Source organism: Mesoplodon mirus (assembly GCF_964341445.2).
Source record: "Mesoplodon mirus genome assembly, chromosome: 15".
NCBI lineage: Eukaryota > Metazoa > Chordata > Mammalia > Artiodactyla > Ziphiidae > Mesoplodon > Mesoplodon mirus.
In genome coordinates this window covers 4655890-4679443 of record NC_138991.1, presented here as the reverse complement: position 1 = coordinate 4679443, position 23554 = coordinate 4655890, and positions in this window count along the sequence as shown.

Below are 23554 nucleotides of genomic sequence, written 5' to 3'. Positions count from 1 at the left end.
GTTGAAGTTGGTTCCATGTCTGTTTGTGTCTCAAACTTTTCCTTCCGACACTCTCTCCGGTTCTCTCCTCTCCTTCTGTGTCTTTGCCTTTGCTTTCTCCTCTCCCCACCTTCTTTCTCGTCCTCTTCTTCCTCTATTTCACTCTCTCTCCTCCTTCTTACAGCTTCCCTGTTCCTCTCTGAGTAGAACCCAAGGAACTTTAGGACAGGACAAGAGTGGGCTCATCAGGGTTCCTTGCCTTGATGACCCACCTCATACTGAGAATTGGGTTCCTTGTTGTATCTGCTGAAGTTCTTTTCTAGAAGAGTCTGTGGGATACACACACCTGACGGCATAGTGGTGCCCTCCAAAGTCACAAGACTAATTCGATTCCCAGTTCCCCCGTAGTTGGGTGCTAACTATGTGCCAGGGGCTCACTTTCATGGAAGGAAGCCAGGCACAGTCCCAGCTGGCCTGAGTACGAGGCAGAGGGTGGCAAAGCCAGCAGAAGAGCCGAGGAGAGGAGCGCAGGTCCAGGCAGGGAACCGATATGGCGCTGGGTGGAAGTGGCAATGGGGTGGCCCTGGGTGCGTCTCCATGTGGTCTTGGTCAAGCCCCTTCCCCTCTTGGATCCTGTTTCCTGACCAATTAAAGGGAGACCCATTCCCTTGCACGGGGATGACATGAGACATTTATTGAGTGCCCGGCACACGAGAGGGTTCTGTCCTCATGCGAGGGCTAGATGGAGGTGTCCTCCACCGTGATTCCCACTGGGCAGAAGAAGAAACAAACATGTTCTTTCCGCATGTTTCCCGCCTCTCTCTTGAGGGCTTCGGAGGCCAAGCTGCGGGTTTGGACTCCCCTGGTGGGATGGCGGGGAGGGACCAGCCCCGGAAGTCTGTGCTGGGCAAGGCGCAGTCTCATCCCTCATGGCCTGTGGGGGCAAAGGACCTCGGGGCCTCTGGAGTAGCTGGTATTGTTCCGGTTTCTGAGAATGTCCCTCTCAGCAACCTTGTTGCTGGGGAGCATCCCGTCTAGGGTCTCTGGAAGGCTCGCCTCCTTGTATTTCCTTCCAGAATGATGTCCTGACAGCATTGTGTGCTGGGGTGGGGGTTGGAGGTGGCTCTCAGAATATTGTTTCCCTCGAGTAGCTCACACAACTGCTGAGATATTTGGTGACATGCCCTCTGTAAGACCTGTCCCCAGAGACCCTGTCTTCCAGTGACTGCCAGGGCTTTCCATGCCAGGGTCACCTTTCTGGGGACCATCAATATATGGAACTTATTTTTAATTTAAGAGAACAACAGACTCCTCCCTTGCCTCCCTCCCCCACCTCCTGCCACTGCCCCTGGCTGTCCCGAAAACACAGGGTTGTTGCTACCTCTGGGGGTTTGCTATTGTGTCCAGCCTGGAAAATCTTCTCCACCCCCCACTTGGCTTGGCCAAACTTTCCCAGGCTTTGGGGGCCACGCCAAGGCCCTGGAAGGACCAGGAAAGCCCCACAGACACCCTTGACCCTTCCCACCTCCCCATCACCCCCTGACTTCTGGGCTAGCAAACTGCGTTGCTCTCTCCCTGAGCATTTCCTCTCCCTACCCTTGAGAGAGTGTCAGAAGGATAACAGAGCCTTGGGAAGGTCTGGATGAAAAGTCCGAGGGGACTTAGCCTCGCGGAGCTGGGCCCTCCACAGAAAGTCCCGGTGCTGCCTGCGCCAGGCACGCCTGCCTGGACTCTTTGCTCCACGCCGGCTACTTTCTAACCGCCGAGATGCATTACTTGATATTGTTCTCATTGAAAGCCCATTTTGTAGGTGAGAAAGCCCAGTCTCAGGGAAGCTGAGTGGCCTGCCCAAAAGAGAGTGGTCCAGTGGGGACTTGACCCGGACTCTGACCCCAAAGCCGGGGCCTCCTACCTCCTCTGTGGACCGGCCCCCGTGTTGAGTCCATCATGGCCACCTTTTAAGACCCAGCTGGGGGAGGGCCCCTCCGATAACTTAATATCAGTGACAAAGATGGGTTTTTGCTGAGATTCCTTTTGTCATGAGGGATTTAAGTCAGTTAGGTTTGGGGTGGGGGAAGAGAGAAGGAGAGAGACAGAGAAGGGTGGGGTCATTGTGGCTAATTCAGTGCCTAGCACACCTCCCTCCGGGCCTCTCCTGGCTCCAGAAGCCCCCTCCCCAGCTGTCACGTCACCAGCTGCCCCTGCAGATGACAGCCTGTGATTCATCATCAGCCATCTGCTTTCTCACTGCAGGGGCCCAGAGCGGGACCCATGGGGCTGGGGGGCAGCTGCAGGTTGACCCGACGCAGCTCCTGGATGGTTTGCATTTTGGGAGATGCTGGGAGAGGCTTGGTCTCACCCAAGTCTGCAGATAGCAGCATCTCACCATCCTGGGTTGGAGTTTCTAAACAGTCAGATAACCTCGCTCCCAGAGAAACAGCCTGAATGCCATTTACAGAGAGTGACACGATTTAATGAGATAAAGCCTTGGGCATCCATGAACCAATGTATGGTACTAGCCATGATGAAATGGCTGTTTTCTTAAGAGATACCCAAACTGAACGTCATCCAGAGCTCTGAGAGCTTCAGAGAAACTCCTCAGCTCTAGCCTATTGAAATTTCAGGCAAAATCCAAACATTTGTCAGTCTTATCACTACCGTGAAAGTGATGTGTTTTTCTAATGTTATGTGGAACCCATTTGCCAAGGGAGAGATGCCCCAGCTGCTTTGGGGGCTTAAAGCCAGTATCTTCACCCTTGTTTCACATAATGCACACACAAAATTCCAACACCAGTTTCTAGAGAAAAAAATTTAGATGGGTGGCTTGTCCTCGAGAAGTTTCAACAGATAGAAGGGAGATAAATATCAAGCTTTCATTAGCTCTCAGTTTCCTTGAACTAGCTGGTTTTCTAAAGACTCCGGCGTGGGGAAACTAGAGCAAGTGGACAGCTAAATATCAGACCTACTCCTTTAAAAAAAAAAGACAGACTATCCCCCCAAACCCCACCATTGTGGATCCCTGAGACAAGGACCCCCTCAGACAGTAGCCCTACGGGCCCCCTTTGAAAGGGCACTGTCCTCCCCCCAGCCCCACGGTGTCTATCTCTTCTGCCAGCCCTGGACAAATGGCTCCCTCCCCTGAGCTCCTAAAACATTTATCGTCCCTACGATTCATGGGGCAATTAATCATGTGCTGCCTTGAATATGTCTTCTGTTGTTGTATTGAACAGCTGTTTAACCCTTATCAGTGGTGAAGTTTTCGATATCTGGTCTTTCTAACCAGACGTGGGCTTCCAGAGGGCTGGGCAGGCGTCCACCTCTCTCTCCCCTGCCCGTAGCCAGAATGTGCCTAGTTTGTCACCATCAGGGGAGGGGCTGTGTCTCCCATTAAGAGTCAAGCACTTAGCACAGAGAATGGTTACTCGTAAGTGCCCAAGAGCTTTTGGATCAACATTATTTGTGGTATTATTGCTATCTGGTTTACTCAGACATGCATCCAGCACCTACCATAGGCCAGGTGCTTCTGAAACCACCTGAAAACGGTGCCCATGGATTTCCCTGAGGCCTTCTGGAATCCAGTTGGAAACTCTGGGCACTATTACCTACTAAGTGGATGCATTTATCCCCTGGGTGAGAACTTGTCTTTCCTCCAAGGCCCTCGGTTGGTGTCAAGGACCCTTCAAGTCTGGGCAAAGTTGGTTGTTTTGGTCTCAAGAGCTGTGTGTGATTTTCAAAGATTAGACGGTTTGTAGGCAGATCCTCATCAACTTCTTCCCCAGAGAAGTCAGGAAACGGCCAGAAGGGGGGAAGTGCTGCATAGGGGGCATCGCTGGTGTGGCAGGGGCTCAGAGAGGCCCGTGCTCACTGTGGCCGGAGATACTCATCCGTGTCCCAGCAACAACCCTTCCTGGACAAGGGAGAGGGTAAAAAAGCACAGGAGGCTGGGGGAATGTGTGTGTGTAGAGCAGTGGTCCCCAACCTTTTTGGCTCCAGGGACCGGTTTCGTGGAAGACAATTTTTCCACGGACGGGGGGCTGGGTGGCAGGGAATGGCTCAGGCGGTGATGCGAGCGAGGGGGGGCGATGGGGATCGGCAGATGAAGCCTCGCTCGCTTATCTCCTGCTGTGCGGCCCGGCTCCTAACAGGCCGTGGCCCAGGGGCTGGGGACCCCTGGTACATATAGAAACTACTTCCTTGTCATTTTCAATAAAATGGTGATCGTTGGACCATCCAGTAGCGCTCTACCTACCTCTGCCTACGCCAGCTCCCTCATCTGATGTTTAAAAGTCCCTCTGGTTCCTGTGTGCAAACCTGGGAGCCCAGCGAGGGGGCCTGTCATGATGTCATGGAGCAGGGAGGCAGCGGGGGGACCAGGCGGGACCAGATGGAGAGAAGCCGGGCTGTTCCAAAGCCCGCCTTCCTGAACCCCACACCTGGGTTTCCTCCCCCTTCCCCCAGCACCCTGCCTGTGTGTTGGTCTCCCCCGTGAACGGGGGCCCCCTGAGGGCAGTCACTCTGGCTTGACTGCCTCTGAACACTGGAAGGCAGGCAGGCCAGTCCTTAGGTCTCTTTTCCTGGTTCAGATCTTCCCAGGAATCCATCTGTGGGCTTTGTTACAGCACCCGGGCCCTGGAATAAGAGGAGGCTTAGCTCCCAGGCTGTATATTATTCCATTCGAAGCCTAGCCTTTTCAGCCATGCTTCATTCCTGCCTGGGGTTTATGACTCTCACGGGGTCCATTCTACCACCCACTTTCCAGCAAAAGCGGGATTCAGGGACAGCTGCGACCAGCCTCAGGCCCAGGAGGAGAGAGACCTACATCTCCCCAGAGGGCACCTGGCCCTGGGGACAATGGGCCCTCTGTTAGCCTGTGGTGATGTTACAAGGACTTAAAGCCTCTTCCGTGGCCCTGGCTTGCTTTTTAAGAAACAAAACAAGTTAAAAACATACCACTCCAGAAAACAAAGTAAAAGTCAATGATGATGGAATCCAAGGGGCAGGATGACCTGAGCTCCATCCTGCCCCTAAAGAAAGAAGGCAATGCAGGCCTTTCCTGAAGTCATCCTGGCAAACGGGGCTGCGTAGACCCCACTGAGGGAGCTTGGTGCTGAGGAGGGGTGGGAGGTGGGAGGTGGTACCCACCAGGGCAACAAGCCAGCCAGGCAGCTCTGGCTGTTAATGTTGCCTTCAGCTCTGGGGCGTCTGGATCTGAGGACGGCTCTGGATGCTCAGGGGCTGCTGTCCACATCCAGCTGCTGTCCTGATCACCCCTGGCCTGGACTGAATTGTGTCTCCCCCAGATTTCACATCTATCCAGAACCTCAGTGGCCTTATTTGGAAGTAAGATCTTCACAGATGTACCTAGTTAAGGATCTTGAGGTGAAGTTACTGGTGGGCCCTAAATTATTATTCAGGTGGGCCCTAAATCCAATGACTGGTGTCCTTATAAGAAGAGGAGAGGGCACTTCCCTGGTGGAACAGTGGTTAAGAATCCGCCTACCAATGCAGGGGAGACAGGTTCGATCCCTGGTCCGGGAAGATGCCACACGCCATGGAGCAACTGAGCCCATTCGCCACATCTATGAGCCTGTGCTCCAGAGCCCATGAGCCACAACTACTGAGCCCGCATGCCTCAACTACTGAGCCCACCCGCCACAACTACTGAAGCCCACTCGCCTAGAGCCCGTGCTGTGCAACAAGAGAAGCCACCGCAATGAGAAGCCCGCGCACCGCAACGAAGAGTAGCCCCCGCTCGCCACAACTAAAGAAAGCCTGCGCGCAGCAACAGAGACCCAATGCAGCCAAAAAAAAAAAGAAGAGGAGAGAAGAAGACAGAGACAGAGGGGAGATGATGACGTGAAGACAGAGGCAGAGATTGGAGGGATGCAGCCACAAGTCAACCACCAGAAGCTGGAAGAGGCCAGGAAAGGATCCTCCCCTAGAGCCTGCAGAGGGAGTGCGGCCTTGCCCACACCTTGATTTCAGATGTCTGGCCTCCAGAACTGGGAGAGATTAGATTCCTGTTGTTTTAAGTCCCCCAGTTTGTGACACTTTGTTTCAGCAGCCCCAAGACACTGATACAACCCAAAGGAGGTTGAACTGGAGCCTGGGTGGGAAGACAGTTGCAGAAATCAAAGACACCTGGATGGGAAGCTGCACAAAAGACAGGGGACTGGGCTGTGGGGGGCTGTTCCAGGCTGCGTGGGGCTCTGATAGCCAGAAAGGTGGCGAAGAAATGGGTAGCCTAGAGACCATCCAAGATGGTGGGCCATGGCCCTCGGGCCTTCTCGAGACGTGGGCTGGGCTCCAGGTCTGTGTCTGACATGGCTTCCCACTTCAGACCAGAGGCCCTGTGATGGCTGTGGCCAGGGGCAGCAGCAGACCTTCTCGGGGGTCCTCCCAACCAAGGGAGAGCCCTTCAGCCCTGAGCCCATGTGGGGAGCCAACGCCTTGACTCTGGCCAGGCCCCACCTGCCTCCCCTTCTGAGACCCTTTGCTGCAGGGTCTCTGAATAAAGAGTACCAGGGCCTGAGAGGGATATAGCCGTCCAGGTTTGAGCCCTGGGTCTCTGGCTTACTAGCTGTGCAGCCTTGAACAAGCAACTTCACTTCTCTGAGCTCCTCTCTCCCCTTCTTTAAAATGTTGGCCAAGCCTCTCTGAGCCTCAGTTTCTTCATCTGTAAAATGGAGGTACTAGGTTGTTAGAAGGACTAAAAGGAACTTGGCTGGGGGACTCTTAGCACAGGGCCCGGGCCAGGTGCAGGGGCATTAGGGCTATTGTTCATCTTATCCCGTGCTAAGGGGACAACTTCTCCATTGTTTTCCATCAGCCAATCGGTTGGCCGCACCATTGCTTGCCCCCAATGCTCACCCCACCCGCAATTCATGTGGGAAAGATGTGCAGAAGCCAGCTTCACGGAGGACCAGTGAGCTCACTTCAGGGGACAGGGTTGCTGTACGGGTTTCCTCAGCAGAAGAGTTAACGGCAACTTCAGGGTAGTGACCAGGGTTCCATGAAACGTGCAGTGTGGCTTGTTGCTTTCTGGACAGGCTTTGCAAAGGCCTCCTTGTCCCCTGCACCTTCCACGAAACCTTTTGAGCTTCATTCCTTCTTCCTTCTTTGGACAAATATTTATTGAGCACCTATAGTATGCCTGACCATCTGTGTTAGGGCCAGAGTCATGAGCTGCCCAGGCCAAGTCAGATCCATTTTTTTTTTTTTTACCATTTTCATAGCATTTATTTTTATTTTTTTTAACCATTAAAAAATTTTTATTCATTCATGCAGGCATTCAATGCAGTCATTCATTTATTTTTGTTTTGTTGAAGTACAGTTGATGTACAATATTATATGTTATAGGTGTACAAGTGTGACTCACAATTTTTAAAGGTTATACTCCATTTATAGCTACTATAGAATATTGGCTATGGTCCCTGTGTTGTACAATATATTCTTGTAGCTTATTTTATACATAATAATTTGTACCTCTCAATCCCCTCCCCCTATACTGCCCCTCCCCCTTCCCTCTCCCCACTGGTAACCACTAGTTTGTTCTCTGTATCTGTGAGTCGGCTTCTTTTTTGTTATGTTCACTAGTTTGTTGTATTTTTTAGATTCCACATATAAGTGACATCATACAGTATTTGGCTTTCTCTGTCTGACTTATTTCACTTAGCATATACCCTCTGAGTCTATCCATGTTATTGCAAATGGCAAAATTTCCTTCTTTATGATGGCTGAGTAGTATTCCATTGTGTGTGTGTGTGTGTGTGTGTATATATATATATATATATATATATATATATATATATATATACACCACATCTTCTTTATCCATTCATCTGTTGATGGACACTTGGGTTGCTTCTATATCCTGCAGGCCAGCTCACATCTAGTGGACAACACAAGGTGCTGAGATAGAGACTTATGGGAAGACCCAGCAGGAGGGTGCAGCCAGAGGACTTCTCTGAGGGGGAGTCATCTGAGCTGGGACTTGGAGGTGAGGAAGGAGCCAGCCATGGGAGGAGCTAGGACAAGAGCAGTTTAGGCAGAGACGACAGCAGGTGCAAAGGCCCTGGGGAGGGGAAGGTTTGGCCAGTTCTAAGAATGTATCCAAGGCTCCCAGGGCCGGATAGCAGTGGGTCCCACTGAGGAGCAGGGATGCAGGATTGCCATGTGATCAGAGACAAATGCCCTAGTGAGACAGCCAGCACACTGGCATGCCACCTCCCCTAGGAAGCCTTTCAGGCTGGCCATGGTGGAGGCGAGCAGTAGCCCCTCAGAAAGCCTCGGCCTCCTGCCATGGCCTCATCTGGCCATCGGCACTCATGGCCCCGCCTCCTAAGGCTCTTTGTTTTATGACGGGTGGGTGTCTAATCCTCCCAGGATACACAGAATAGGGTGACGAGACGTCTGTTACTCCACTGATCACCAGGATAGATGTGACACACCTGGCTGGCCAAGTGGGTGACCCCTTGTCTCCCAGAGCTACAGACTGAGAGGCCTTCCCAAGGAGAAGCAGCCCAGAGCTCTACGTCAGACAGAAATCTGGAGCTACGTGTGCAGCGAATGATCAGCAGTGTCTGCTGAGATCACGGGGTGGCGGACGAGTGGGGCAGGCATTCCATGGATTTGCCGTCCTTCATCACTGAGAGGCTCACTCCCCCTCCCCAAAGCCCCGTATATTTTCTAGGTCTTAACCCAGTGGCATATACATGATAGATGTTAAAACTCTTTGTTATCTGATCGATAGTTTATTCAACAGTCATTATATAGCCAAGTGACTACAAGCTAGATTAAGCGAGGGGGAGAAGAGTGTGAGGGGGTGGGGGGATCTGTGTGCTGGAGGGGAGGCTGGGGGGAGGGGGATGTGCCAAAGACCAAGATCTCGCCAATCTGGGTGTAAAGGAGTCATTTTTCTACGCCTACTAAGTACAGACGACGTGCCTGGCGCTGTCCTGGATGCTGGACGTGCCGTGGTACCCCGCTCAGGAAGGCACCTTCCTGTCTCTAGTTTCATGAACTCAAAACCGGGGAAACCCCGCTTGCCTCTCCCAAGGCCAGGTCCTCAGGGCTGAGATGCTGGGCCGGGGTGGGAGTCTCCACACTCCCTACGGAGGGGGAGTGGGGATCTGTGCTGTTTGACAAATGCTCTTATGAAAGCAGCCCTCCGCAGGCAGGCGGGAGAAAGGCCCTATTTAATGGGGCCGTGTCAGAGTCTGGAGCTTAAATTTTCTTCTTGAGAAAGGAAAAATGCCATCGAGACCCACACCCGCAAATGCATAAATGTGGGCGTGATTTATTAACCCACACATCAGCCAGTGTTTTCTCTGAGTAACTGAAATCTTTCCTCCTCTCCTTTCTGAACAAGACATCAACAGTATGGTCACTGTATACATTTCTCCACTTTTTCCAGAGCCAAGAACCAAGGGAAAAAAATTAAAAATGGAAGTGTAAGAAAAGTAAAGCTTAGGCCATAGCCACCCCAGTTTGGGGAGCCGTGTAAGGGAGGTTCTCAAAGAAACGCCAGGCCCCAACTGGCCTTCCTTGTTGGGATCTGATGTGCTGGAGGTCTGCAGACCCCTCTCCCCCTGCAACTCGGGAACACATCTCCCACCGAAAGGGGCTGATGTTCCTGTAGGTCACAGAGCAGCAGGACCACGGGGGCTTTGGGAGGATTCTCTGCATCCTGCGGGCCTTTCTGAGCGCTCAGAGGAGGGGACATCTTCTCCCAAGACAGGGGCCTCCTAGGCGATGATGTGTCCCGGTCCAGGTGAGGGGTTGCCTCGCACCAGCTTGGGGCCCAAGTCTTTCCTGGTTCCCCACAGTGTCAATGTGCCCCAGCCCTGGAGGCACCAAGAGCCTTCCCCTTGAAGGCCGCCCAGTCCTGACAGCTACCGGCCTCGGGGACACCATCCAGGGCCTTGGGACCTAAAGCGCAGTGGATCTCAACTGGGGGTGTCTGACAGTGCCTGGAGACATTTTTGGTTGTTACAGTTCAGGTTTTACACTGGCCTCTCATGGATGTGGACCAGGAAAGCTGTTACACATCCTAAAACGCACAGGACAGCCTCCCAGCAGAGAACCATCCAGCCCCCAGGTTGGGGACCTGATCTAGAGCGATTTCTCTCCAGCTTCCTTTCTTCCAAACGCTTGCGGCCTCGTGGAAATTCCTCCTTCTGTCTCTCAGGATGCTCCTGTGAGTCAAGAATATATGTGCCCACTTGAGGAGCGGACACACTGAGGAGTCCGGTGGGGATGTGACCTCCTTGAAGGCCAGGCACAGTCATCAGACAGCTGTTCCCGCCCCTCCCCACCTCCCTCCCTCTGTCCTACTAGGTTCTTTGATGGTGGCCTGTTGCACCTTTCAAATCAAGTGAGAGAGAGAGAGCGCCAGAGACATTCCTGCAACCTTTTCCACCAGAGAAAAGAACGTGAAGCCAGCTGGAGATCCGCGGTTGTTAAAAGACAAAAACAAATCAGAAAGAAAGAAAATGTTCTTAATGGTGAATCTCCCTGGAGCAGAGAAGAAAGTGCTGGCCAGCCCTTGGGTCACATGGAGACGTTCTGGAGAAGTTTGGGGAGAAGGGCCTCGGAATCCTTCTATTTCAGGTGACGGCCAGGGCAGGCGACCACACGGATGGGGGAATGAGACCACCCAGCCGGTGGAAGCCCGCCAGACCCAACGTTGAAAGGAAAGGCGGACTCAGAACCTCCTCTGTGGCTGTAGCTTGCAGGGACTGGATGGAGGCTTCCAGGCCAGAGGAACTGCTGCTCTCAGACCACAGCCCTCAGGGGCACAAGGTGTTTCAGAACTGGAGAGGGAGACGCGGAGGTGGCCCACAAGTCAAGACTCGAGGAATGGGCAACAGCCTGATTTGATTCAGCCAAACCCCAAGTCCTTCGGGCAACATCACAGATGCTGCTGTTCCCTCTCCCTGAGACACTCTTCCCCAGACAGTTTCTCTGCACCAGTGTCACCTCCTCCTAGAGGCCTTCCCAGATCATCCTTCATGTGATTCTGCTGTCTGCCATGAGGCAGGGACCTTGCGTCTTGCTGGCCACGGCATCCACAGCAGCTGGCTCTGTGCCTGGCACACTCGCAGTATCTGTCCCACTCCTGTTCCTGGGGGCTCTGCTACGGTTGTCTTTGGAGGACTTGCTTACAAGGTGCTCTTGGCTGAGTGGACTTAACCAAGGTCATCGTGGGTGGCAGTGGTAGATTCCCTCAAAATGTACAAGATGATTGAGGGGTTGGGTGTGGGCCCTGGAGCCAGCTGGACCTGAGTTCCATCTTGGCACTGCCTCTCCATGACCTCAGGAACGCTGGCCCCTGGGACTGTTTGGAGGGTTATTTGAGATGACTCGTATCGGGTGCTGAGCACAGATGTAGCACAGCACCTCCTCCCCGCAAGGAGAAGCATGGTTAGGCAGAGTTTCTTGAAAAAATGGGATGCTTTTTCTTCGTGAGCCGAGAGCCTGGGGATGTTTCTTTCCCAGTAGGTCCTTTGGGGGCTAGCAGATCTTTCCAGCCTCCATGTGCCTCTCATTTTAAGAACAAGGAGCTGTGAAAAAACTGCTCCCACACATGGGAAACCCAGTCATGGGATTTGCATGAAAAGCATCCCAAAGCAGCCTTGTTTAGCATTCAGACATGCATGGCCCGTTCCCACTACCCTTTCCAGGTGTTCAAGATGGCCCATCAGAGCCTCCTGCACTGGAAACAAAGGAGTTGTCTGTTCAGTCACCGTTGCCCATGCCCAGCATTACTGTCAGGGGCCCAGGGAGCCCTGCTCCAGCCAGGCCAGCCTCTGGGGAAAGGATGCTGCCCCACCATCTCTCCTGGATGTTGTCCAGGTCCCCCCCAGCCATCCACCCCCCAACTCAGGAGACAAGCCTATCAACGATTCTTCATTCCGGGCTGGTGACGGCTCGGCTTCCCAGGAGCGAGGAAATCATCACGCCTTGGGGCTCCGTCCTATCACTCTGGATCCATCTGTTGCCTGGAAAGTTCCTCCAGGACCAGGGCCATTGGCCAAGGCTGACACAGGGGGAAGAACAGCCCTCATTTCACACGGAGCTGCACTCTGAGCCCGTAGCACCCCGCCACCAGCATGCCAGCTCACGCAGCCTCCGGCTTAGCTTCAAGCCCAAGCGCCTTTGGCAGGGGTGCAGTCAGCCTGCTGGGGCCTCGTGCCCTCTCCACGGGCCAAGCATGGGGTCCGGGGCCGTCCCCTGCTCTATTCCCACAGTGGGGACTGCCTCCCACTCCCAGGAGGTCCGCCCTTCACTTACTATTCATTTATTCTTTCATTCACTCCACAGATGTTTACAAAGCCCTCACTCTGCCTGAGCATAACACAGAAATGAATATGTGGCCCCGCAGCTCTTTGTGGTTCTGAAATGGACATAAGGAAATCCTTGTTTTCGGGCTTTGGGGCTCGCTGTTCTTTCTGCCGGCCCAGCATCGACTCTCCCTGCTTCCACTCACAACACCCTGATTTTCCTTGGGAAGGCCTCCCCAAACCTGCCTCAGCCCTTGTGAGTAAACCAGGCCAGGCCAGACAGACCCTCCCTCCCCCAGGGTTAAAGATTGATTGGTTCTGGGATGAAGAGGCAGGTGACCTAAATCTGGCCAATGAGGCTCACTTCTGGGACCTTTACTGGAATGACCAGTGAGTCCAGAAACGCTGGTCGAGGCCAAAGAATCCATTCATCTTCCATCAATCCAGGAAGGCTTTTTGAAGGTAGAGCTTCGGGTCTTAAATGATGGGAGAGAAGTGAGTGCAGCCAGCCCTCCCACGAGGTGATCAGTCATCTTCCAACCCAGGAGAAGCTGGCTGTGTTCTAAGCCTGTGTATGGCTTGGCTGAAGGGTCCGAGTCCTTTCCCCAGCGTGTAAGTGGTTCCCTGCTTCCGTCCTCTCTGACCTGCACACCCAGCCCACTTCCTGCTCGGGAACAGGCCATGATCTAAGTGATTTAGTGAGAAGTGAGATCCACTCTCCCAGAGACCCACACACAGGAGGTGCTGGTGTTCGTCAGGGACCCAGGGAAGGTACTAATTCTTCTCAGAGGGACACTAGTGTGCTGAAGGCCACGGTGGGAGTCGAGCTGGGTTCAAGGCCAAATCCTGCCACCGGGCAGCATGTGACCTTGGCCAAATGGCTTCCCTCCACCGGCCTCCGTGGTCTCTAAGCATCTATCTAATAAATTCGTTATTTCTAAATCAATTAAATAGAAATGCTGAGGTCAGGAGACTTGGAACAGGAGCCAGAGGCGTGGAGCAATGACCCTTGGGAAGGTGGCTGCCATCTGTTGTGTTCTGAGAGGTCCTGCCTCTGCTGAAAGGGGGCCCAACTCCCCGAGACCATTTCTCCCCTTTCGTTTTTCTTCTGCTCCAGGAAGAACAGGGTAGGAAATTCTGTTGAAAAAAGGCAGAAGGGCTCTGCGTTGCTAATGGCATCCCGGGGAAATGAAACGTAAAACCGTGTGAGTTATTCAGCTTCACATAATGCTTTTATCAGGGGCCTGGAAAGAACTCCTTAGCAGGAGGAAGTCTGATTTCCTTGGAAAGATGGAATTCTGGTGAGACCAGCGGGGAGCCGGGCCCTCCCAGCACAGACGCAGGGTGGAAAGATCTGCAAGTCAGCCCGAGGCAAAGACCAAGACATGAGATTTCTCTCCCTCCCTCTCTGACACACACGCATGCACACACACAGCAAGACCATGGTTTATCCCCACTTTTTAAAGGAAAAGCTTTGTGTGGCCTCTCACGTGGCCAACTTTGAAAGATACCTTGACTCCAGGATGCTTCTAGAATAAAATCCAAACGCCCAACTTCCAAGGCCAACGAGGCCCTCGGCTCCGACCTCACCCCTCACGCTCTCCCCTCCTTCACGACCCGCCAGCCTGTCGGCTCCTTCCTCTTCCTCAAAGGCTCTGGCTTGGCCCACTTCGGAGCCCTTGACCTCGACCTTCAGTCTGAGCCTCTACGACTGGCCTTCCCCGCTGTCCTTCAGATCAAGGTCGCTTGTTCTGAGAGGCCTTCCCTGAAACATCCCTGGTCTAAAGCAGGCCACTTTTTTTTAGTTTTCTGCTGGCAAATCCTTACTTTCTGAGATCGCATTATTTATTTGTTGTTTATTTTCTGATTCTTCCTCCTGGCAAGGGAACTGTCGGAGGACAGGCGGCACACTGGTTTGTCCATCCTGTGTCCCAAGTCAGGAACGATGCCTCCAGAAACTTGCAAGAATCTCCTTGTGGCCCATCCCGACTACAAACATGGAAGAAAGGGGATTCTAGGAAATGTCATTCAGCCTGGCCAAGTGCTATGGTCTGAATGCTTGTTTTCCCCCCACTGCCCCCCGAAACTCCTGTGTTGAAATCCTAACCCCCAAGGTGATGGTGTTAGGAGGTGGGGCCTCTGGGAGGTGACTGGGTCACAAGGGTGGAGCCCTCATGAATGGGATTAGTGCCTTATAAAGGAGGACCCGCCGAGCTCCCTCACCCCCTTCCACCAGGTGAGAGGACACCAGTTATTCACCAGGAAGAGGGCCCTCACCGGTGATCGACCCTGCTGGCACCTTGATCTTGGATCTTCCCAGCCTCCAGGTCTGTGAGAAGTACATTTCTGTTGTTTATAAGCCACCCAGTCTGTGGCATTTTGTTCTAGCAGCCTGTCTGGATGGAACCGGGCCACCGAGATACCAAGTTAGCATATTGGAGAGCCATCCTGAATCAGTATTGAGTGACGCAGTGAGTGAGTGGTTTTGGATTAAGGTGTGAACTCCTTAGGCTGGAACATCATTCTCATTAGGGTGCATTATGCTGCATCTTCTACCTGTCCATCTTCCTCCCAGACATCTTTAAGGGTCTAGGAACACCGAGGCTCGTTTGAGCATCCCGTCTCCCAGAATACTGCTCTTCACCCATCCATTGGCTGGCCCTCAGCACCTTTTAAGATTCAAGCTTCAAGCGACGGCTCTTTTTGGAGTCATTTTACACCAAGCCTGAGTCACAGCCTTCCTCTGTGCTCCCCTGCTGGCTCTCCTCCCTGAAGCCACCATTATTCCATGTTTCTTGCATCTCTTTCTAGAGATGTCTAGTCATTTGCCAGCAAAACACATATATAATTTTTCCTCATGTGAAATAGAGCATACAGTATTTTTTTTCTGGATCTTGCCTTTTTTTTTTTCTCTTAACACTGTATCTTGGAGACCTTTCCAAATCAATATATACTGAGCTGCTTTATCCTTTTTAACTGCTCTACAGGATCCCATTGGATGGACCATAACCTATTGCATCCGTGGCTTTTTGCTGGGAATTCAGATTGTCTGCGCATTTTCACTCTGATAAACAACACTGCAGGGGACATGACCACATCAGGCGTCTGCCCCTCCCCACCTGGACAACTTCTGATGCTCAGTGAGCTTCCCTCTGAGAAGCCCCCATTAACCTTCATTAAGTGAGGCCAGCTGCCCCTCTCTGGCTTCCAGGCAGCTGGTGGGTATGTCCCCTGTAACACTTACTGGAAGATATTTATTGAAGTGTCTGACTTTCCTTGTGTCTGGTTCATCTCTGAACCTCCAGCACAATCCACAGTGCCCGACACAGAGGAGGCACGAGATAAGTGCTTATGAATGGAATGAATGTCACATTTAAACCCCTGACCTTCAGGGGACTCCAGATCTCGCTCCCTCTGCATCGTCACCTCCCCAGTGTTTACGGGGCTCAGTGGGGCTCTCTCCTGGTCCCTCGCCCACCTTCTTCTGAGCCCTGCTTCTTCAGCTTCGCCCATGCTGCTTCCCCCTCTCTGGAATGCCCTCCCCTTTCTGAAGCCCTTTCCCACCCTGCAAGGAACGGGTCCTCCTCTGTTTCCTTCATGAGGAAGCTTTTGCTGAAATATCAATCTCTCCCTTTTCTGAACCGCTGCTGCCTTTATAGTCACTTTGGCATATTTTTTCAAGCTCCAATGCTCACTAATTGTTTCCCGTCTGTTGGTTTTGTGTCCCCAGCTAGACTGTGAGTTCTTTGAGAGCAGAGCGTCTTACGTGACTCCAGAGGCTCCATGATGCTGTGTCCATGGTAGCTGTTCAATACTTCTGTATTGGTAAAGCAATCGGTGCCTTCATTGGTTGAGTGGGATCTTAATGCTGATGGCTGGAAATGGTGCTCAGGGCACTGAGGAGGTGCTAGACATCTCAGTCCTGGTAACCTTTGAAGTAGGAGATGTGACCCATGCAGAAAAGTCTGTGAGAGCTTGGCCCCTCCCTAGACCTCTACCCCACCCTGCTTAGACTGGGTCTTCGGCAAGAGTGAGTCCCCGTTACATCAAGTCGTGTCACTCTGTGGTCCCCAGGGGCCTGCACACAACTCTCCACTGAATGTTGCAAGTGGCACACGCCCTGCTTCCCCGGCTCCTTGGGGGAAACAGGGCACCTAGAGAGAACTGAATGAGTTTCACTCAGACTCATGCCCAGTCATACTTCCATAGATAATTTGACTCCAGTCTGACTCACTCAGCCTCTATTTCCACCAAAAAGACATGAAGCACACCATTGATCCCATCAGGGGAGAATAGTTGACTCACATCTAATAGAGCCAAAGGAAACACTTAACTAGGTTTGTAACTGAACTTTGGAAGCAAAAAAAGAGAAAGAGTGTGGGTACCAGAGACATGTGTTTACCCCCGACGATCCAACCTTGAGGCTCAAATTGGTTTAGAATGTGGCTAAGGATGAGCTGGCCTCTCAGAGGAGATCTGCCAATTGGAGATGCAGAATTCAGCTGGATTTTCCCCCCTCTGTCCTCAGTTTATACAAACTTCTCATTAGCTCCAATACATCTCGAGCCATTTGGGCTTATGGATGCCTCCTGATCACAGGTAGCTGGCCCTAAAGACATCTAGCTGGACTTTGCTTGGTCCGGCCTGGCCTCACAAACCTCACATCCCAAGGGCTTCCCTGGTGGCGCAGTGGTTGAGAGTCCGCCTGCCGATGCAGGGGACACGGGTTCGTGCCCCGGTCTGAGAAGATCCTACATACTGCGGAGCGGCTAGGCCCGTGAGCCATGGCTGCTGAGCCTGCACGTCCGGAGCCTGTGCTCCGCAATGGGAGAGGCCACAACTGTGAGAGGCCCGCGTACCGCAAAAAAACAAAAACAAAACACAAACTTCACATCCCAAACCCTGGGCTTTGGTTGTAAAACAAGGATCCATCTTCCCACGTGATGTGCTGTAACCTGCCTCATTCCACATCCCCCATCAGCAGTGCTCAAATGTCATTCATCCAGTCACGCTCAATGAGCAAGTGCTTCCCCGGGCAGTGCCTGCCCTCCCCACGGCCCCCGACGAGTGGAGAAGGCAGATGTGGAAACAGACCAACACAAGACAGCGTGGCGTGTCCTCCAGGCCATGAATGGATGTGGTGCTTTGTGCTCCAAGAAGGGGAAGTGACTGATGTTGCCTGTGGGGCTGGGGACAGGCTCACTGGTGACATTGGAACCTGATCTTGAAAGGTGAGTGAGTCTTCCAGGAGGAGGGGGTGGGAGTGAAGGAAAAAATTCAAGGCAGAAGCTATCAGATGTCAAAAGGCATAGAAATGGTAAACACGGAGGGTGCGGAGAATGTTCCACAAGGCATAGGATTCCCTGTGGGTGTGGCTCGAGAAGCATGGGCACTAAAGGCATTTAGAGGCAAAGTTAAGGAGTTCATTTTTTCTCCATATGCAGTAGGATGACAGAGCAGGCATCTAATCAGGAGAGCAGCGCGACCAGGTTGATCTTTTGGGGAAGGTGATGGTTTAGAGAACATCCTGCATCAGGGACCAGCATCAGAGGCGTGGAGACAAGGCTGAGAGGCCGCTGTTGTGATTTTCCAGGCAGAAGGGCCGAGACCAGTGGAGTGGCCGTGGGCACGGAGGGGCGGAAGGACCGCCCACACGTAGGAGGAGGAATCTTTTGCATTCTGGTTGTGGATGGTACGTTGACTCAGACAAGGAGGATCTAGGATGGCGGATGATGCCAAAGGCTCTGCTTAGGGGCTCGGCTGACTGGTGGTACCACTGATGAAGATCAGGAATCCAGGAGGAGGAGTATACCTAGGTGGGAAGCCAGGGGTTCACTGTGGGACGGGGAGGACATCCAGGAGGCTCTGTGCTGTTGGACACAGTGGAGTCTGTGGAGAGAACCTCTCGCTAGGTGGTCCCTGAAACCACGGGTAGGTAAAGGGTAAGATAAGAAAAGCAAGAACCAAACATCTGGGGACTGGGCCACAGACCGACTACGAAGGAGTGAGTTTCAAGGAGAGGCAGACGGCCATGTGTGAAGGGCACAGAGTAAGGATTGGAAACTGGCTTGAGGCAGAAACCTGCTGCATTGGAGTACCCAATGTCCCTTTTCTTGGGTCCAACACACTGATTTCAAAAAGGGCGAACTTGCAGTGCATTTTGTTTGGGTGGCTCAGACCCAGCCGCCCTCACCTTCCTGAGTCCAGAAGTGGTCACAAGACCTAAGCCCGACCAATCAGATGGCCACTACTTTCTGGCCACAGTTTGGTATTTAGGGTCCAGGGATGAGGATGGGACCAGTGAGAGTCGGTTCTAGCCTTTTGTTGAAGTTATTGAGAAAGAGAAGCGTCCTTTCTACTGGGGTTGCTATGCCATGAGACACCAGGGCTGGGTTTCCAGATATCAATTTACCACCTCCTGGGGAGAGCTAGCCCGAGCATGAAACACATGCAGAGGAAGGAAGAGCTGATAGACTCTTGTGGATAGCATTTCCCCTCTGGATCCAGCTCTGCCTAGATTTTTCTTTCCTTTCTTTTTTTTTTTTTTTTAGTTATTTGGGCCAATACATTTGCTTTTAAACTGAAACCAATTTGATTTGGGTCTGTCCCTTGCAGCCCAAGGAGTCTTGACTCTTACTAGGCCACGTGGCTAATGAGAGGCTGCTGGTCACCAGAGTGGCATCTGGAGAAGACTGGGTCCAGGTCTGTACTTGACAACACTCAGAATACCACGGACAGGCCAGTGGTTACCACCATGGGAAAAACAATATATAGAAATAGATGAGCTGGCTGTGTCTCAATGCCTGCTAACGTGAAAACACAATGATTTCCTTTATATTTTTCAAGGGCTGAGTCATCCAGGTCAGCCCCGGCTTGGCACTTCGACTAATTGATCTTGCCAAGGAAGATGGTTAAGATGTGAAGGTTGATTTATTTGAGGACACATGTGTCAACATCATCCTACAGAAGAAAACAGAGCACAGAAGAAAACAGAATGTATGCTTTGCTGGCATGACCTGTTACTTAAGAGGTTTCTTTGGGGACCTCAAAGATCAAAAGCCATGAGGTTAGATGTTGTTTCAGTCTTGAAGTTGATCAAACACAGCCACATGGTGTGATGGCCCAGGGCCCCAGGAGAGGACGTTCCTTTCCCAATGGCACAGACAAGGTCGGGGGACTATTTTACATGGGGTGATCTGAGACCTGAGTCTTGAGAAGGAGCCAGTCGTGTGAATAGACTAAGTAGGCAGGAGCAGCAAGTTCTAAGGCGGTCTGAGAACTAGCAAGAGGGCCAGTGTAGCTGGAGCGCAGTGAGGAGGAAGTGGGGAAAAGGACCAGAGGTCTTGACCTTCTGGCATATGCTGGTCTTTAATATATTTCCTCTCATCTTTCCATCTGTCTGTCCAACCATTCATCTATTCCATAAACATTTATGACATGTAGACAATGGGTGGCACTAAGAATTGAAGGAAGAGTTCACAAAGCAAAAGGGGAAAGACCCACAATCGAGGCAGAGAAAACCACATGAGCCAAGGCCTGGAAAGGGAAGAGCTCACTGTTTGGGATGGAGGGCTGTTGGGAAGGGTCTTGAATGCCTGGCCTCCCTCCCAGCAGACCCCCCACCATACAGAACACCCATGTGCAGAACGCCAGGAAATGTTGATAGGTGAAAAAAATCTGTCAGTGAAATTCATGATTCTGGGATAAATCAGATATAATCTTACACTATATTCAGCCAAGGGGTAGCAGTGAACAAAGGCTTAAGAAACAGTGAGGGGAGAAACACTTAAAAGGGAGACTATTCCATCAATTAGCTTCATTTTTTTCTGCCAACCAAGAAAAGACCATCATTAGTTACTATTAGTGATGGCCTGGCTTGGAGAACACCTGTTGTCTGCCGAGCGTCGCTGGTGTGGGCCAGAGGGAGCTGTTTCAGAGCCTCAATCAGGCAGTAACATGATGAGAGTCGCGCTTTGGAAAGGTCACCACGGCTGCAGGGTAGAGGATGGATGGAGGGAAAGAGAGAGTGTGCGTTAGGCTGTTGGAGAAACACACATGATGAGAACCAGCATTTGTGCGGAATAGTGGAGGCTGCATTCCTTGAAGGCCAGAGTTTTGCTCTGGTTCAGCCGTTTTAGCAGTGCCTGGCAAGAGCTAGGCAGAGCCACTGCTAGATTGTTTAGAAATGCTTCCTGAATTGAATTGTCTGCTATAAAAACCTAATGGAGTCTGGACAAAACAGAACTTGCCTCTCTCTGGCATCTCTCTGCTCACGAGAGGCATCGTGGCTGAAGGCAGACAGAGCTACGGAGTTTCCAGAGGTTGGAAATGCTCAAGGTTTTGAGGAGCTATTTGGGGAGATAGAGCACAAAGCTCCTGTTTCCTAAATCTGGTCAGAATCTGCCTGTTCTGTCAAGTCTGTGCAAATGAGACATTCATTCAGCTCAGGGGCTTCTGCTGCTCATCCTGATAAAAGAATGACCATCTGTCTTCCAGAAGGCGCTAGGAAGGCCCAAGGTAAAAGGTGTCCATTTGAGACTGTGTAAACCCCTTTTCCACCTGTTTAGACACATCTGGATTCCTAAGCCACAGAATAAGAATTTTGAAATGTATTCAGGGAGTACCCAGTTCCCACCACCATGACCTACTATTTGGAGTTTGCTGTGAGGCCTTCCAGGGAGAGTCCAGGCTACGTGAGCTTTGTGTCAGCAAGACGGCTCCTGAAATAAAACACGTGGCCACGTTCGGAACACTTAGTACGCGCTGGCCCCAAATGAGGGCTCCGTGAGCCCTATCTCATCTAAACTTCTTCCCTGAAGGATGTGGGTCTGGAGCTGCTGACCCATTTTGTCTAACCACTGACCTATCTGCACATGAAAACCTTCTCCTGCCCCTGCCATTGTCTGGCTTCAGCCAGGAAAGTCCATGTTTATGGTTCCCTTCCGCACTGATTAAGATGACAAGAAGACAATGAAACACTTGTCTCCCAATGTGACTTCTTGGATCCACTGGCAAAATGTTAGAAAGTGGGTACAAAGCCCAAGAAACAGGACACCCAGGCTCTTTGAGCTTGGGGAGTATTACAGAATCCTATCCCAGGCCAAGAATGAGTCACAATGAAAGCTTTTAAAATATAAAACCATCAACCTAGATTTCAATTCCAAGGAAACACATACTTGGCCATGAGGGAATGCTTGAAAAAAAAAAAATCAGTCTTGAGCCACTTGACAGGAAAATAAAACAGCCAAGGAACATTCAAATGTAATGATTTACAACCTCCCTCTCCCCCCAACCCACCTCCCTTCCAGTATGGGTCAGGGCGTACACGGACTGGACAAGGTCTCCACCAGTGTGCATGTCCTGGCCAGGGCTTCCATTTCACTTAACACTATTTCACGCACATGATCTTGTGCCTGGACACAGCCAGGTTATAACTGCACGCTGCCGCCTTTGGGTTGCTATGCCAGTCTCACGGATTCTTCATGATTTCCTTGCTCTCGGGCTCTTGGGTTGCTTGAGGTGGCTGTTTGGGGAATACAGGGATTTTTCTTCCATTATTTATGTGGGCAAGCGCCCGTTCATCTCTCTCAAAGAAATGGAAGCTTGATTGATTTCCTAAATGTAAGAACGAGATTGTCCCGCAATAAATATTTAAGACTGACCAGGAAGGGCGACCACCATCTGCTGAAACACAAGCCCAGGAATTACTTTGTTAAGCTTTCCCAGTGAAGGGAATGAATGAATAACCATCCTATATAATATTTGCTCAGCACCTGATAGTTGACAAAGGTTTTCACTTATCTCATTGGATCTTCACAATAGCCCCGAGAGGTAGACAGGGCACGGATTATATGGATTATTAAAACCCCACATTTTCCCCTTCCTAACCGATAAGGGCTCTAAAGGCTTAAAGTCACTTGACGGAGGTCAGAGAGTTTGTGGAGGGTATCGCGGGTCTCTAATTCATTCATGCACATAAAAACAAAACAAAACAAAACATTTATCTGGAGCCTAGTCCCAAATAGATGAAATGGCTGAGGGTACAAAGATGAATAAAACACGGTGCTTGCACAGGAAGATCACGTTCTGGCCTGGGGGAGAAAGCCAGAGATAAACATGTCCCTGCTTTGCAAGGTGATGAGTGCTCCAAAGAAAGGAACAGGGTGCGGACCACGTTTCTAATCTGATGTCTTGCCGAACACCGGCTCGGTTGTTATTTACAACATCTGTCCCCCGATGTGGGGAGCAGGGGGCTTAGCCGTGCGCCCCGGGTCAGGTCTCACTGCGGGGATCGCACGCGGTGTGGGGACAGTTCTCTCCCCCTTTCGGCAAACAGGCACATATCTCCTGGGGTGCCGAGCTCGCCGGGGGTCCGCACACAGGCTCCCCGAATTTCCCTCCACGAGATAACCGGGGTCCCTGCCTTTGGAGCAGCGGCTTTCTCCCGCCGCAGCCTCCCGCTCGGAGAGGCAGGCAGCTCGCTGTCCGCGGAGACGCGCGGCGGCGAGACGGCTGCGAGGTTTTGTTTCGCCCGAGCATCGTCCACCGCCCGCGAAAGCCCGCGAACGAGCGCCGCTTCCCCGCGCATCTCCCTCTCCCGCAGCCCGGCTCCGGAAACCACAGCCCCTTCCTCGAAACGAAAGCGCCAGCCCTGCTCGCTGGCTCTCCCGGTTCTTTTTCTTTTATGCATTTTGATATATCCCTACCAAAGATATGTTTCACAACAATTTTTAGTTACACAACCGATGCACAGAAACATTCTCCTTTAGGAAAGAAAAATGACATATTTCTATCTAGCGGGTCGCCAGCTGCCCGGCGGCCGGGCGCCCCGCGGGTGCAGCTGAGAGCCGCGCGCGGGTCTGCGGGCCGCCCTTTGTGAGCGCCGACACCGTCTTTGTGTTTCCCGTTTTGCTTTCCTTCTTTTTTGCAAACCCGGAGCTTAGCACGCGGGAAACGCTCGGAAAATACACATGTGTGTGTAAAGTTTGTTTAATGCAGGACCAATTGCGGGGATGGGGGCCGTTCCCGAGTGCCGGGGCGATTTTCCTTTGTTAAGACCTCAGTCGCGAGCGCGGCACGGCGGCCCCGGCTCGCCCGGGGAGGGGGAGCCCGCACAGCCCCGTGCCCGGGCCCGGGGGAGGCGCGGCCGCCTGGCTCCGTGACCCTGACCCGCTCGGGCCCGCGCGCCCGGCCCAGGCCGTTTCTGGCTCGGGCTTCGGCCTCGGGGAGCCTGGGGGGTGACCTCGTGCCGCCGGTGGTGTGGCCCAGGGCTGGACACCTCTCGGGGCGAC